This window comes from Scyliorhinus torazame, chromosome 9 (genome assembly GCF_047496885.1).
Source record: "Scyliorhinus torazame isolate Kashiwa2021f chromosome 9, sScyTor2.1, whole genome shotgun sequence".
Taxonomy (NCBI): Eukaryota; Metazoa; Chordata; class Chondrichthyes; order Carcharhiniformes; family Scyliorhinidae; genus Scyliorhinus; species Scyliorhinus torazame.
Window position 1 is genome coordinate 199511018 of NC_092715.1, and position 14399 is coordinate 199525416.

The 14399-nt window shown below is 48.7% G+C and overlaps 1 protein-coding gene across 3 annotated transcripts in view; it reads right to left on the bottom strand.

Annotated features, from left to right (window-relative positions):
• Positions 1–14399, bottom strand: part of rassf6 (Ras association domain family member 6) — a 123421-nt gene that overhangs the window by 76212 nt on the left and 32810 nt on the right. The window contains exon 1 of one of the 3 annotated variants that reach the window (XM_072516972.1): positions 1828–1952. The exons of the other annotated variants lie outside the window; for them this stretch is intronic. The gene's annotated coding sequence lies outside the window, so the exon portion shown is untranslated. Of the gene's footprint in view, positions 1–1827; positions 1953–14399 lie in introns of those variants that run through there. 3 annotated transcript variants of the gene reach the window in all.

Consider the following 14399-nt stretch of genomic DNA (forward strand, 5'->3'; position numbering starts at 1 on the left):
GGGACATGCAATTCCACTTTGAACAAAAAATGGAAGAAACTGCATTTCCAATTCGTGTATTTGGCTGTTTTGCCAATAATAAGGGTTATTAATTAAAGAAGAAAGCAGAAAATATCCCTGTTTTTCATTAAAAAAAGACAATTTGAGCCTTATGATATTTTATTTTGTTAGGACCTATGCACATGACCTATGCTAACACATCAATCCAATACTGGTGGAGTGCTGCATTGTCATAAATTATGTTGAACTGAGGCTCTGTTAGCCTGTTCAGGTAGATTTAAAACATCCCATGGCATTCTTGTACAGTAACAGTATACTCAGGGTATCCTGGCCAACATTCGTCCTTCAAACAATGCCATCAAAGACAGATTATCTGGTCATTTATCTCATTGCTGTTCAAGGGATCTTGCCATATGCATGTTTCTAATGTTACTTCGTTATTTTACATCATCAGGACCTCCTAAGTTACTTCAAAGGTACTTCACTGGCTGCAAAGCACTTCGGGTTGTGAAAATAAATTATTTTGTTCCCCCACAGTTATCGGTTTACACTCATACTAAAATATTTAGGTCTGAAAATTCCACAATGTTTCTGGAATACTAATCAGGAAAGTGTTTTCTGGTACATTGGGCCTGATAATTTGGGCCATAAATAATTTCTACAGGTTTGTCAAGCCAAAGAGAATGCCCTTCTCCCGCAATCTACCCATCAAGTGCCCTCATGCCGAATGTTAACAAATTGAAATGATAGCAGGTTCTGTGGTGTTGCAAAGCGCTGGAACTTACATTCGCAATGCACCAGCAGAAGGTTAGAATGAGAAATGTAATGTGGAGCCATTATAAGCTCAGTGAAAGCTCGCAGAACCTGAATGTGCTGGACATTGTGCTGGTTTTGCTGATGAACCTATGCTCAAGTTTCTGCGTACATTTATTTAAAAAAAAGCCAAACATAAAATATCCTGTGAATCAGTGCAATGAAGCAACATAATCCAGCAGAATTGATTGGTGATTGGAACAGGGCATTTTCCAGTATCACCAGGGAGAGGAATTGGCAGGAACTGAGCCAGTCTTCTACTGTCTGAGTCAGTATTCATGATCTTCCTGTCTAAGTGGTTTCAATTGACCGCTTTGATTTCCCCTTGGTACTACACCTGTGACCAACAGTCAATTGATGCCACACAGCTGTGTCCCGCTCTTCTGTAATGGACTCAATTTAGATTAATTTAAACTGAATCTAAAGTAATTACAGGTGCAGAAGGAGATGCATAACAGAGACTTTCTTCAACTGGGGGTGGCACAGTGGTTAGCACTGCTGCCTCGCAGCACCAGGGACCCGGGTTCGATTCCAACCTCGGGTGACTGTGCGGAGTTTGCAAGTTCACCCCATGCTTGTGTAGGTTTCCTCCGGCTGCTCCGGTTTCCTCCCACAGTCCAAATATGTGCAGGTTAGGTGGATTTGCTATTCTAAAATTGCCCCTAAGTATCCAAATGTTAGGTGGGGTCACGGGGATAGGGCTGGGGATTAGACTTAGGTAGGAAGCTCTTTCTGAGGGTCGGTATAACTTTGATGGGCCAAATGGCCTCCTTCTGCACTGTAGGGATTCTATGATTCTATTTTATGAACCGACTGCTGGTCACTGCGGTGACAGGTGTTTAGTGCTGGATTTGTGTTACTGGACACACTGTATGAACACAGATTGCACCTGTGATGCCAAGCTGAGGCCAAGGGATAGTTTTGTGTGCAGTGATCGCTTTAGGCGAAGGACGTTTGAAACAATATGAAGAATCTCGGACGCTTGGATGCAAAGCATTTATTGGGGCAACTTACCTATTCTTAAAATTCTTTTGTGTTATTTGTTTTTGAGTTGAGAGTTTGTTCCGCTTAAAAAAGCAATGGAGGAACAATTTTAAGTTGTATAAGTCCAGGCTTAGGTTGGATGTCAGAAGGTTGTTCTTTTCTCAGACAATAGTGAACCACTGGAACAGGTTGCTGGTTCATGCAGAGGATGCCGATTTGCTGAATTCCTTCCAGTGAAGGTTGGCCTTGTTCTGGCTGGGTGTTCCTTTTCTAAAAGAAAGGTCCATTCAGGTAAGGTAGGTATTTTAGAAAATTCACAGCCAGAGTGATGTCCTGGACTAGTTTTGATGGGTTGGATGGATCAAAGAGGAATTTTCCTGAGCTTGTTCCTAAATTTGCCTGGGATTTTTATCTTTTTCTCCCCCCACCACCGGAAGATCACACGAGGCCAAATCTTCTTCCCATGTCGAGGGCCCCGACAGTGGAACCAGATATGCCCGGCACTTTTTCTCAGAGACGGAGTGGCTGATGCCACACAATCAAGCGGCGGTCACCCAATTAGATATTTAGAGGCTTGGGCTCCAGCCAATCGTGTAGTGGGAATTGGCTGGGAGTGGCTGGACCCACCATCATGGGGGGGAAAGTCTGGGCGCCATATTTGAATGGTACCTGGACAGGCATCCACTCCTTACCATCTAGCAACTTCAGCCTAGCTGTTTGTGAGGAGTTTGTAATCCATCCCGGACTCTGCTGACACTTTGTGAGAAGCACGACTTTGCATTTGCAGGTCAAAAGATTTTGCAAGGTACCTCATTCTGATTGGGAACTGGATGCGAAGAGCGTGTCACAAGCCATCTAGAACATTGCTCCAATGCTCTTGCCCTGTCTTTGGTGACCCTCTATTACTCTTGACTAACTATAAAGCCAGATGTTCTCTCGTCACAATTGGTCAGCCCCCCCTACCACATTGGAACTCCTTCCTCCCTGTTACCCTCAACTTAACATCCATGATACTCAACCTTCATTCTATCATCCTCGACCTCTTTTACCCTTGACTTTCAGACCTCAACATTGACCTTCTCTCTATAACCCTTGATCCCTCCACAATTATGCTTGACTTACCTATTTGTAGATATTGACCTTCCCTGTGTGGTCTAGATTTGTTTCTTTGTCCTCCCACGAGCCTTCGTGGGACTCCCTCTCTCCCCGGTCAGTAATGCACTGTTCTCCTTTCACAGTGACCTCACTCCCTCCATCGGTCAGCCATTCCCCTCTCACAGCCACCTCCCTTCCTCCCTCTCTCCGTCAGCTCTACCCCTTTCACTGCTGCCAACCAATCTCAATACATCAATGCCTCCTTTCCCATGATTCCCAATACAAGAATTACAGTTCCTAATCGATCCAAATCCACCAGGAAGATTACCTCAACTTCTGCAAGCTGCCTTTAACCAGTCATGAATATGAAAGCACGTGTTTCTTGTTTACTGAATACTTAATTCCCAAGTTAGAATTTAATGAGCATGCATAAAAGATGAAGATTTTAAAAATAGGATCCCACTGCTTGCCATCAGGAAGTATGATCAGCCTGCCCTCAATCTAACAACTTTATACCCAATTTTCATCCCACCATTGGGAGGTTGATACTTTGCCCCACCTCCCCTGCTGGTCCTGGTTTCTTCCCCTGGGAGTTTTACATGATTCAGCCCATGGGTTTGGGGTGAGGTAGAGAGTGTATATATTGTTATTCACAACTTCATCATTGTGTGAGATTGGCCCGATGGACAAACGGATCCTTTTCCACTCCAAAATAGTTCGTACTGGGCGAGATCTTCCAGCTGTTCATCCTGGTGGGATCTTGTCCAGGTTTCCCGGCAGTGTGGGGTGGATTCAGTGGCAAATCCTATTGACCAGAAGATCCCACTGCCGGCCAACAGTGGGCTGCCACCCGCCGCCGAGGCATACGCCGCGGAGAGACCAGAGAATCTCGTCCTACGTTTGCGTTCATTCAGATTTAATTTTATTCCACCCAAAGTCCACTCTTCGAGAGTTAATCATGTAGAAACATGACCCTAAGGAATTGATGAGTTGAGGGAATGCAGAAAGGTGCAGGAAAGGAATTGTCAGGAATTTGTTTACGTCATCTTGTCCATGGTAGATTTGCTCCTCACTGCTTGTGGAACTGAGACCCCCAGGATATTTTTGTCATGGCACATGTATGACATATTGCCTACAGGTAAATCCCAACTGACCATTATCACATCGTAGGAGCTCGAGATGGTAGAACGGAGAGTCAGACTGCATTTAAGCAGGACGGACCCCATGAAATATTACCCCTTCCTGTTAAATTATACAGCAACAATAGTACTCTGGGGACCCTCTTGTGAGAAGATGTGTAATAGAAGAACGTGTTCCACCAAGTACGCAATACGTATCACATCAAACCTCTTGCATGAGGATCTGCAGCCACGATCATCTGTTGCAAGCATCATGTGAGGTAGCTGAATTTGACCAGTTTGACATCACAGTTAGGCAGCAGTGAGACTATTTTATTAAGTTGCCTCTATCCCACAGTGCATAGAACAATAGATGGCACGCACATTGCTGTGAGCTCTCAGGCCTCAATCGTTATGACCTGACCCACTTGCTCAATCAGTCACATTGTGTGTGGTTTGTTTGAGTTTGGAGTAATCCCTTTGTGGCTGTGAATTTGGCCCTCCAAATGTTATGGGGCGGGATTCGCCGTCAGCTGACGCTGAATCAGGAACGGCGATTGGGCGCATAATCTGTTTTGACGCCAAAATCGTTGCGTTGCCAGGTTCATGCCAAATCGCAAATATCGGGTGCCTCAACAGCATCGTCTGTGCATTCCACTCCAACGTACAGTAAACGCCGTTCGCATGTCATTAGCTAGCCTGACCGAGGCCTCCATGATCCTCCGCCTCCGGGAATTCCCGACGCCCAGGTTCGCTTGTGATTTCAGAAATCATGAAACAGGCGTGGGGCTGCTGAGGGAGAGAGAGGGCGTACGGAAAGTGTCCAACATCGCCATAGTCTGCTGACAGTTGTGCCGCTGGCCGGCAGGCTTCTGCCAGGGCTGGAGGATTAGCGGGGGGTGGCCAGGAGTTGGCTGTGGGATTGGGGTGGATGGGCATGGAACACACCGCTGATAGCCCACTGCCCCTCCAGGTCACCGCCCCTAGGTGCCCACTGGCCCCAGCCGACCCATCAATGTGATGGGTGCGCTCCAGCGCAACCAGTGCTATCTTGTTGGCTGGGATGAGTGTCTGTGGGGAGTGAAGTGTATATGCGACTGCAGATTGTCAACCTCCTGAGTGTTAATCATGGACCCGGCGAATCCCGCACCGTTTTTCATTGGAATCAATTGTGTTCCATGTGGCGCTGGAGTTAGCCCCTCAATGGTTGCTGAATCGGTCCAGGTGTGGCACCAGTTTTGCTGTCCAAGAATCCTGCCCCGGCGTCAACAGAGAATCCAGCGCATGGATTTGAACACTCTTGGAATGTTGGTGTCAGGTGCTTTGCAGACAGAAGCACACAGAGAAGAACATCAGGGTAACTGCCACTCACAGGACAACTCATTGAATATTGCATGGGGTATTGGCAGACAGATGAACTCTTCTCTTCTGGAGAATACAACTCCCCCATATTCCTTCCCTCTCACCTTTAACTAGAGGGAAAATCCTTCACTGAGAATCCTAAAGTATGGGCAGCATGGTAGCATAGTGGCTAGCACTGTTGCTTCACAGGTCCTGGGTCCCAGGTTCGATTCCCGGTTTGGGTCACTGTCTGTGCGGAGTCTGCACGTTCTCCGGGTGCTCCAGTTTCCTCCCACAGTCCAAAGATGTGCAGGTTAGGTGGATTAGCTATGCTAAATTGCCCTTCGTGTCCAAAAAAGATTAGGTGGGGTTACTGGGTTACGGGGATAGGGTGGAGTTGTGGGCTTAAGTAGGGTGCTCTTTACAAGGGCCGGTGCAGACTTGATGGGCCGAATGACCTCCTTCTGGACTGTAAATTCAATGATGACTCTTATCACATCAAACCTCTTTGCCCCTAGATTTCCATAGAATCATTACAGTGTAGAAGGAGGCCATTCAGCCCATCAAATCTACACCGACCCGCTGAAAGTGCACCCTACCTAGGCCCACTCACCCACTCATTCCCGTAACCCTACCTAACCTGCACATCTTTGTACTTTGGGAGGAAACCCGGAGAATACCCAAGCAGACATGGAGAGAACATGCAAACTCCACACAAACATCCAAGGCTGGAATCGAACCCAGGTCCCTGGTGTTGTGAGGCAGCAGTGTTAACCACTGTGCTGCCGATAGATGACTGAAACAATTATAATCATGAATGAGTAATTAGCATCCCCTCTTCTGTGTGACTCTTACCTTCCTTGAATAAAAATTATAATATATACTTAACTGGTAATTATAAAATGCCTTTCATGATCTCAGTATTTTCCAAAATGCCTTACAAACCAATCAGATTATGTGTAGTTACTGTTGTGACGTAAGAAACACAGCAGTCACGTTGCAGCAAGATTTTATGAGCGGCAATGTGCAAACAATCAAATAATCTGTTTTTTCAGTGATATTCAGTTCATCTGAAAGTCTCATCCTAATATCTCATCTTAAATTCAGCACCTCTTCAACACTCTCTTTGTATGAGATTTTGTATCAGCCTGGATTTTGTGCTCAAGTCTTTGGAATTGGCTTGAATCCAGAAACCTCGAGAGGTGAGAATGCCTTCACTGGACCACTGCTGACACCAAAGCTGGCTATCAGTGTACCTTGACATTTAATACAACAAACTGCAAAGTGAACATAAGTCACCTTGCTCTTTCCTCACACTGTGCTTTCCCTGGGAAGCACCAGCATGCAGCATATCAACTTCAGCTACTGTCACTGGGCCTTTGGGACTGTGTCCACGTTGATCAGTGTTCTGGCTGGTTTAGTGGTAACTCCCAGATCGAGAAAGCCCTGGAGCATAGTGGCCTAAATTGCACCAGCAGCTGATATGCAAGGTGCAATTTAACCTTCTCCTACAATCAGCACGGCAGCACTTTGCTTTGCTACAAGATTAATAGACACTGCCACTGGGTCTTGGGAAAATTATCCTTGATGTTAATGTAAATTATAAGCTGTAGACTCAAGAGGCACATCTATCAGTTGTTGCACCTCCTTGGACTGTCCTCAGAGTGTGCAAGGAAGCATATTTGTTCCTCAAACATCCTTCTTTTCAGGTGAGTACTTTCTGGGTCCAAGATTTAGAAGTTGCAGCAACCTGAGGCTCCTCAGGAAAGGTAAGACATCCCTCACCCCACTCAATCAGCTCTCTCATCCTCTATGAATCACCCAGTGCCACATTATCACTGACACGGTCTACTTCCTCCAGTGAAAGTATCTGAGGTGACATATGGGGGGAAAAAAGGAATCGGCAGTCTTTGTGCCCAAGGAAATTGTCATGATATGCGGACACACACATAATGATATACAGACAAGCAGCTAATGATGTTGCTGATTTTCTCCTTGGTTCAATTGCTCTGTTTTATAACCTTTGCTCTCGAGTCGCCAGGTATCTTTATGATACCGCCACGAGGTTCAAGTCCGAGTAATGATCAATAACCCAATACACCGATTAGTAAGATTCAAATCAAAGCACATTTATTATACACAGTAATCGCTACTCATGTACAAATTCTACGTCTAAGCTACTTCTACAACTAACAGGCCTATACTTAACTTCGGACAGGCCTACCAGGTCAGGGGAACAAATGGCCTTTCGTTCGGGTTCTGAGTCTGCGGGATTCGAAGTTGGTACGGATTGGTAGCTAGGAGCGCCTATCTCGTAGCGAGCGTTGAATTAAGACTTACAGGCTTTCGGCGATCACTGCACCGGTCACGGTCAATGTTGGTTCGTGTTGCTGGGTGACCCGGGCAGGACGCAAAGGTGAAGAGAGCTGAAGAGAGAGCCATTTGAACTTGGGGCTCAGCTCTTATAGTCCCCAGGGGCTTCCCGCCTTTCGGAGGGGACCCTGTACCTGGTCCCAAGTTATTGGACTTTGTCCCAATCGCTTGGTTTGATTTTCTCCAATACTGGAGTGGTTCCCTGATCGATGGGCAGTCTTGAGGTGCTCGTTCACCTCCTTTGTGTTGGCTCCTGCTGGCGCCGAGGAGTCTGGCTTTGCTTTGTGTGTCCAAAATGTTACTTAATGTCCCCGGGGATTGCTCATCAGTATGCAGATGGCTGCTACTTTGTTATGCTGATGGTCGCTGGTATGATGTTGTCTGGCCTTTGCAGAGGTAAATACACAGCAAACCTGCAGCTGCTGGTTTCTGTCTATGTTGGATGATTTTCCCATCAGCCTTTGCCGTTCGCCATTTTAAATCGGGAGTTGGCCAGTTTAGGTGGCTACAGACACAGAGAACAGGACATGACCAATATGCAGGCAGGAAACTCGAGAGTGGGATCTGACTATAAAAGACATGGGGCACTCACACTCCGCTTTGTTCCACTGATGAACATCTAGAGAGTCAGTCAGGGGTGTTGTTACAATCTCACACCTCCACCACGTGGCTAAGAGCTAGTCTGGTTCAGTCAGACAGAGTAACCACACTTAAGTTAGCAGAGAGTCGAACTCACAGAGAACTGTGCTATTAGTTCAATAAACCTGATGGAACTAACCTCAAGGTCTGAAGTATCTTTCTGATCTAAGCTGCATCCAGTTGCAGCCAGTGTTAGACCAGTGTACCTAACACGACATGATACCAGGAGACTACTAATTTAAGGTGGCTTACCTCAGTCCGTTCCGTGACGACCAGCAAATGTGTCCCGGCACCATGGAGAAGATTCAGGCTCTTCATCAGCTCAGGACCTCCGGCAATCTCAGTGCCAACTGGCGGATATTCAAGCAAAAGTTTCTGCTGTACATCGAAGCTTCAGACATCGAGGGTGCGTCTGATGCAAGAAAGATTGTGCTTCTCCTCTCAACAGCGGGAGATCAAGCCATCAAACTCTTCAACTCTTTTCATTTCACCGAAGGCCAGGACAAGACAAAGTTTCAGACCATCCTGGACAAGTTCGATAGTTACTGTGAAATGGACACCAATGAAATCTTCGAGCGCTACATATTCAAACAACGTCTTCAAGGTAAAGATGAATCTTTCAGTGCCTTATTAACTAACATCTGCCTGCTAGCGCTGTCCTGCAACTTTGGTGATATTGCTGACTCCATGATCAGACACCAAATCATGTTTGGAGTTCACTCTGATCTTCTGAGAGAGCAGCTCTTAAAAATCAAGCATATGACCCTGCCAGTTGCGATTGAAACATGTACTGTGCATGAGCATGCAAAAAATCGGTATTCCCAATACAAATCGGCTGAAAATGAGAAACTTGCCTCCCACGAGGCACTGAGTGTGCAGGCCATCTCCCGGGTGCAGCGCCTCAGCATTGAAGACAGCGGCCATCTCGCGCGCTTTTCCCGGGCCTCACGCATGAGCGATGCGAACGGGATAACAAAGTGGGCGACACCATACTGCGCAGGTGCAGACGTCGGCCGACCGCACTGCGCATGTGCGATGACGTACACCGCGTCACGATGCCAACGTTGTGATGTGCCCGAACTGTGGCAACGCCCATGATGTGTTGGGTGCTCTGGATCCGTGGAATACATACAGGCCAGCAACACTTAAAATAGTGGAACACTATTTTATTAAGTTAGAAACTGTTGAACATACTTTCACTGTGGGTTAACACGATGTTAGATTAAACTAAAGACCTATGCCTGTCCTAACCAGTCTATGCACTCAGCACATGGTGATGGTCTGTGCTGTAAGCTGGAAGCTCTGTCCTTCTAGGAGGCTGCATCCCGAATGAGCGGGAACTCTGTCTTTATAGTGAGTATGCTCTAACTGGTGATTGGCTGCGGTGTTGTGTGTGTTGATTGGTCTTGCTGTGTGTTCATCAGTGTGTGTGTATCTGCACCATGATATACTGGTGTATATTATGACATCCCCCCTTTTATAAAAGAATGTATGTGTGTGGCAATAAATAATGTATGGTGAGAATGTTCCTAACTACGTGTGGGGTGCGAAGACATATTTACAGGGCTACGTACATGAGAACTAAGCTATTTACATGGGAAGGTGCCTGGTGCAGAGCAGCAGTATGCAACAAGAATAACAAGATCAACACTATATACAAACCAGGGAAACGATCAAACAAAGCAACAAAACAATTCAGAGAGTCTATAAGTCCGCAAAGTTAATAAATTAAGTCTTTGAAGTGGGCAACTAATTCTGGTTGACCGCCTCAAGGGTAGGTCAAGAGTCGCCGGTTCAGGAGCGGGCTGGACTGCGTCAGAGTCAGGGGGATGCAGAGTGACAGGGAGCTCTGCATAGTCCGTGGCAGGGTCAGCAGGAGGGCGAGGCGTCAGTGGAGGATCACGTGGAGAGCGTGGAACGAGACGAAGGGCGCGTTGATTGCGGCGCAGAATAAAGCCATCCGGTAGACGAACCAGGAACGAGCGGGGGGGCCACCTGCCGAATGAACAACAGCGGTTGCAGACCAGCCACCATCGGAAGATGAACGCGGACGTTGTCATCTGGAGCCAGAGCAGGGAGATCAGCTGCACAGGAGTCATGAGCCGTCTTGTGCTGTGCACGAGACAGCTGCATCCAGCGAAGGACCGGAACGTGGTCAAGGTCTGGGACATGGATGGACGGCACCGTCGACCTCAGGGTGCCACCCATGAGTAACTGGGCTGGCGACAGGCCAGTGGACAGTGGGGCGGGGCGATAGGTCAGCAAGGCGAGGTAGAACTTGGACCCAGCATCGGCAGCCTTGCATAGGAGCCGTTTGACTATATGTACTCCCTTCTCCGCTTTGCCGTTGGATTGGGGGTACAGGGGACTGGATGTCACATGGGCAAAATTGTACCGCCTGGCAAAGTTGGACCATTCCTGGCTGGCGAAGCAGGGGCCATTGTCTGACATAACCGTGAGCGGGATGCCGTGTCGAGCAAATGTTTCTTTACATGCACGAATGACTGCAGACGAGGTGATGTCATGCAACTGTATTACCTCCGGGTAATTCGAAAAGTAGTCCACGATCAGGACATAGTTTCTACCCAACGCGTGGAACAGGTCGATGCCCACCTTGGTCCATGGTGACGTGACCAAATCATGGGGCTGCAGGGTCTCACGTGGTTGTGCCGGCTGGAAGTGCTGACAGGTGGGGCAGTTGGGCACTGTGTTGGCGATGTCCTCATTAATGCCAGGCCAGTACACTGCCTCTCGGGCCCGTCGGTGGCACTTTTCCACGCCAAGATGACCCTCGTGTAGCTGTTCCAAGACGAGCTGGCGCATGCTGTGCGGGATGACAATGCGGTCCAGTTTCAAAAGAACCCCGTCTACTACCGCCAGATTATCTCTGACATTATAGAACTGAGGGCTTTGGCCCTTGAGCCACCCGTCTGTTAGGTGGCGCATGACACGCTGTAGCAAGGGGTCAGCCGCCGTATCGCGGCGAATTTGGATGAGGCGTTCATCCGTGGCCGGTAGATTGGAGGCCGCGAATGCCACATGGGCGTCAACCTGGCAGACAAATCCCGCTGGGTCACATGGAGTGTTGACTGCCCTGGAGAGAGCGTCAGCAATGATGAGGTCTTTGCCTGGGGTGTATACCAGCTGGAAGTCATATCGCCGGAGCTTGAGAAGAACACGCTGGAGGCGAGGCGTCATGTCGTTCAAGTCTTTCTGTATTATATTGACCAGCGGGCGATGGTCGGTCTCGACGGTGAATTGAGGAAGTCCGTAGACATAATCGTGAAACTTAACCACACCGGTCAGAAGGCCCAGGCACTCCTTTTCTATCTGCGTGTAGCGCTGCTCCGTGGGGGTCATCGCACGTGACGCATACGCAACGGGGGCACATGATGAAGCCTCATCACGTTGAAGGAGCACTGCCCCAATGCCGGATTGACTGGCATCGGTTGAAATTGTGGTCTCCTTTGCTGGATCAAAGAAAGCTAAGACCGGGGCCGTGGTGAGTTTGGTTTTGAGTTCTCTCCATTCACGCTCGTGGGCAGGAAGCCATTGGAAGACTGTCGTCTTCCTGACCAGGTTCCTGAGAGCCGAGGTATGAGAGGCGAGGTTAGGGATAAATTTCCCTAAAAAATTGACCATGCCCAGAAATCGGAGGACCGCCTTCTTGTCCGCTGGTGTTTTCATAGCTGCGATGGCAGCTACCTTGCCCGCATCCGGCCGCACACCCAATCGGGAGATGTGGTCCCCGAGGAACTTGAGTTCCGTCTGACCAAAAGAGCATTTGGCCCTGTTGAGGCGGAGGCCATGCTCATGTATACATCTGAAAACGCGCTGGAGGCGACTAACATGCTCCTGCGTGGACCAAATAGTTATGTCATCGACATAGACGCGAACACCTTCAATACCTTCCATTATTTGTTCCATAATCCTATGGAACACTTCTGATGCATATATGATCCCAAACGGCATCCTGTTGTAACAATACCTGCCAAAGGGGGTATTAAATGTGCAAAGTTTCCTGCTGGATTTATCGAGCTGGATTTGCCAGAATCCTTTTGAGGCGTTGAGTTTGGTGAAGAGCTTGGCGCGAGCCATCTCACATGTAAGCTCTTCGCGCTTGGGAATTGGATAATGCTCCCTCATGATATTGCAATTTAGATCTTTGGGATCAATGCAAATTCTCAATTCGCGGAAGGCCTTTTTACACATACCATGGAACTGACCCAGTCGGTCGGTTCCGTGACTTTGGAAATCACTCCTTGGTTCTGGAGGTCCTGCAGCTGCTGCTTGAGGCGGTCCTTACGGGGTGCTGGAACCCTGCAAGGTGCATGCACCACAGGCGTGGTATTCGGTTTTAATAAAATCTTGTAGGTGTACAGGAGCGTGCCCATGCCCTCGAAGACGTCGTGGTGCTGGTTGATAATGGCATCGAGCTGCGCCCTGAAGTCGGTGTCCTGAAAGGCAGACGTGTCATCAGGAGAGAGAGAGTGAACTCTCTGAACTAGGTTCGACAGCTTGCATGCCTGTGCGCCAAGCAGGGAGGCTTTCGAGGAGCCCACGATTTCAAAGGGAAGGATGGCTTTGCGTGACCTGTGCATCACTTCAAGTTGGCATGAGCCGCTGGCAGCAATGGGAGGATGGCTGGTTTGACACTAAGGCTTTGGAGGTCAGACCGCGCAATGAGATTGGCGGAGGCACCAGTGTCCAGGCGGAATCGTATTTGGGACCGGTTGACCGTCAGGGTGGCACACCACTCATCATCTGGATCGATGCTGTATACCGATAGAGGCTGTTGCCTTTGCTTCGGGGACACCCTGTTTTTTGTAACGATACTGACTCGAAAAGACGCCTTCGGGTCCTCGGTGTCAATAACAGGTAGTAGGTCCGCATCGGACTCGGTGACCGTGGGTTGAATGGCCTGGACATTCCTGCGAGGCTGGCTGGAGTGATATGAGTTGGCAGGCTGAGCTGATCTGCATAAAGCAGCATAGTGGCCAAGTTTGCCACATCTCAGGCATCGTCAGGATTTGGCAGGGCATTGCTGCTTTAAGTGGGCGGAGCCACAGTTGCCGCACGTTGTAGCGTCAGTACGTTCGCTGCGCACCGCGCATGCACGGTGCGGTCGTACGTGGTGCGCGCCTGCGCAGTACGTTCGTCGACGTCGCCGTCCCCTCGTTCGGTGCGCGAAATGGCCGCCCTCATCCAGGCTGAGACCCTGGAGTTGCTCGATTGCTTGGACCCGTTCTGCCTCGTGTTTCAACCGCTTGGATGTGGGAATACCGACTAGTGGCGTGTTCGTGTAGCACGCATGTCTCGATGGCGGTCGCTAGGGTGAGCTGCTTTACCGCGAGGAGCTGCTGGCGTAGGGGGTCCGACTGAACACCGAAAATGATCTGGTCGCGTATCATGGAGTCGGAGGTGGGCCGGTAATTACAGGACTGCGCAAGGATGCGGAGGTGGGTGAGAAAGGACTGGAAAGGTTCATCCTTACCCTGCAAACACTGTTGGAATACATAGCGTTCGAAACTTTCATTCACCTCGATGTCGCAGTGACTGTCAAACTTAAGGAGGACCGTCTTGAATTTTGATTTATCTTCATCATCAGCAAAGGTGAGAGAATTGAAAATGTGGATGGCACGTTCCCCGGCCGTGGATAGGAAGAGAGCGATGTTCCTGGTGTCTGAGGCATCTTCCCGGTCTGTGGCTTCAAGGTAGAGCTGGAAGCGTTGTTTGAATATCTTCCAGTTGGCCCCGAGGTTACCGGTGATGCGGAGCGGCGGCGGCGGGCGGACGCTGTCCATTTTGCAGGATGGCTGTATGCTGGTGGAAGGCAGATCACTTGCAGGTAGGTCTAAGAAGTTCTAATATCCCTCAACTACTGGTATCGTGATGTGTTGGATGCTCTGGATCCGTGGAACACATACAGGCCACCAACACTTAAAATAGTACAACACTATTTTATTAAGTTAGAAACTGTTGAACATACTTTCACTGTGGGTTAACACGATGTTAGATTAAACTAAAGACCTATGC